The 3089-nt window shown below is 46.2% G+C and overlaps 1 pseudogene; it reads left to right on the top strand.

Annotated features, from left to right (window-relative positions):
- Positions 1-2549, top strand: LOC115668109 (subtilisin-like protease 4; annotated as a pseudogene).
- Positions 2550-3089: the final 540 nt, after the last annotated feature.

Below are 3089 nucleotides of genomic sequence, written 5' to 3'. Positions count from 1 at the left end.
ACAAGCTGGCTGTATCTCCATCCTGCTTCTGTATAAATAGATGCTCCAGTTGGTTGCTGAACACAAACCACATCATTTTCCAACACCTGAATCCGCATTCTAGACCAACACTATGGCTTTCATTCGTCTGCTCTGCCAAATTGTCTTGCTTTCCAATGTCCATAACAACCTCTGTCTTGCCAATGATCTGCCGTCCCTGACTCAATCAGCGAGCAACAACTTGCAAACCTACATTGTCCAGGTGACTCCCCCAAACGGGCAGGATTCTTCTGAATTGGAAGATCTTGAGTCCTGGTACCACTCCTTTTTGCCGACAAACTCTACCAACTCGGAGAAACAGCAGCGCGTGCTGTACTCTTACCGAAATGTGATGACTGGTTTTGCAGCCAGGTTGACTCCAGATGAAGTCACTGCGATGCAGGACAAGCAGGGATTCATGGCGGCTCGCCTGGAACAAGTATATCGCCTCCAAACAACTCGCAGCCCCCAGTTCTTGGGCTTACCACTGCATCGAGGATCTCTCAATGGTTCAACTATGGGAAAGGGAATTATCATTGGCGTGGTGGATACAGGAGTAATGCTTGAGCACCCTTCATTTAGTGGAGCTGGAATGCCGCCGCCGCCGGCCAAATGGAAGGGGAGGTGCAATTTCAAGCCCTCCCTGTGCAATAACAAATTGATCGGCGCCAGGGCCTTCAACAGCTCAGCTATGAAAAATGCGACCACGCCACCAATGGACAATGTCGGGCACAGCACTCACACTGCCAGTACGGCGGCTGGTGCTTCTGTACTGCATGCCAATACGCTTGGGATGGCTGAAGGCATAGCTGTTGGCATGGCTCCATATGCTCACTTGGCAATCTACCAAGTGTGTTTTGCATTTTATTGTTCTGAGGGTGACATACTTGCCGGACTTGATGCTGCCATTGCAGATGGTGTTGATGTGCTCTCAATCTCGCTCGGTGGTCCCTCCCATCCATTTTATATGGACAACATTGCTGTAGCCACTTTTGCAGCCATTCAGAGAGGGATCTTTGTCAGCTGCTCCGCTGGGAACTCTGGTCCTTACTCAGCCACAGTAACGAATGTGGCTCCATGGATGCTCACAGTTGGGGCAAGCACCATCGATAGGAACATAGTCTCCAACATAAAACTTGGGAACGGAGTGGAATATGAAGGTGAGACAGTATATCAACCTTCCTTCCCTTCAACTTTATTGCCTCTCGTGTATCCCGGAATTGACGGTACAGTAGAGTTCATACAGTGTGCCCCGGGACATCTAAGAAGCAGCCAAGTGAAAGGGAAGGTTGTCCTTTGTGAATATGGGGATGTAAGCGAGTTTGAACAAGCGATCGAGGTGAAAAGAGCTGGGGGAGCCGCTATGATTTTGATGAACCCAGAAATCTATGGATTCACTACTTTAGCCAAAGTTTTTGTCCTCCCTGCGTCTCAAGTCAGCTACTTCGCTGGTAAGAAGATCAAAGCCTATATTAATTCGACCAAAACTCCCTCTGCTACAATCGTGTTCAAAGGAACCATGTATGGGAAGCCGACTGCTCCCGCGCTCGCTGCCTTCTCTTTGAGAGGCCCGAGCTTGGTTAGCCCCGGAATTCTGAAGCCGGACATTATTGGTCCTGGTTTGAACATATTAGCAGCATGGCCGTTTCCTGTCAGAAATGATACGAAAGCAAAGTTTTACTTCAACAGCCTGGCTGGCACTTCTATGTCTTGCCCTCATCTCAGCAGCATCGCGGCTTTGATAAAGGCCGTTCATCCAGACTGGTCTCCAGCAGCGATTAAATCTGCGATCATGACTGCGGCTAAGCAGCAAACATCAAGGAAAACCCAATCCTGGACGAAAGGCTTCAGCCTGCGGATGTCTTCGCCATCGGAGCAGGCCATGTCGATCCTGTCAAGGCCATTGACCCTGGATTCATTTACGACATTCAACCCGATGATTACATTCCTTATCTCTGTGGTCTGGGATACACAGACAAGCAGGTGGCTACAATTGCTCACAAACCAGTCAAATGCTCATCTAGCATTCCTGAGGGAGAGCTGAACTACCCTTCATTTTCAGTTACCCTTGGACCTCCACAGACATTTAACAGGACCGTGACTAATGTTGGCACAGGAAATTCATCTTTTGTTGTCATGGTTGTTCCTCGCAAGGCGTGTATATCAGCGTGATGCCTGCCATACTCAGCTTCTCAAAGTTGAACCAGAAAGCGACGTATTCAGTCACATTCAGCCTTGCAAATTCCACTGGCAAGACCGGTATTTTCTCCCAAGGATATTTGAGGTGGGATTCCGGGAAGTACTCTGTCAGGAGTCCAATTTCAGTTAAGTTCGATTAAGGATTTCTGGAGAGCAGAAATAAAGACATTAATCTGGATTGTAGTTTTGCATTACCCCGAGTCCATGACTCTCTGATGAAAGAAAGCAGAAACCGTATGCTCTTATTTCCAAAGGTGTGTGCGAAAATTGATGTGTATCTTCTTTGCAAGATTACTACTACTTATTAGCATACAATAAGACAACTACAAAGTTGCTTTCATTCTGGACCTTATACAGATATTATCTAGTCAGCTAGTTTGGAGTTGATGATCTACATCATAGAAGAGAGGGAGAGAGAGAGAGGTTGGATAACAGAGTACTCTGAATACGCATGACACAAAAATGTTCAGGATGTGGTGGACTAAGGAACAGAATTCCAAATCTAATTGCATTAGGAAACAATTTTTTGCAGACTTTTGCCATTGATTAATACGATAAATAATCAACCTCAGCAACTTGGTGTTCTTTGACATATGTTTCGCTTTAAAGTGCTGATACTCTCCAAAGTGCTGTCCCAAGTGTCAAAAGGATTACTGGTGGTTTCAGTAAGTCTCTCCAATCCAAATACATTTTCAGCTTGGAACGTCGCGGGATTCAATAAACTCTACTCCTGAAGCATAGAGAATTCAGTCGCCTTATCTGCATACATAATCTATCCATTATCCATCTGTTAACGACTTCATTCCAGCAAGATGACGAGAAGAAGATTAAGAACTCTGTTGCACCAGATTGGAAGGTCATTCGCAATTATC

Source organism: Syzygium oleosum, unplaced genomic scaffold, assembly GCF_021117445.2.
Source record: "Syzygium oleosum isolate NSW1041296 unplaced genomic scaffold, Sole_v2.1 Sole_v2.15, whole genome shotgun sequence".
In the NCBI taxonomy this organism is placed as follows: domain Eukaryota; kingdom Viridiplantae; phylum Streptophyta; class Magnoliopsida; order Myrtales; family Myrtaceae; genus Syzygium; species Syzygium oleosum.
The sequence above is the reverse complement of the archived record's forward strand: the minus strand, read 5'-3'. Positions and strand labels throughout refer to the sequence as shown.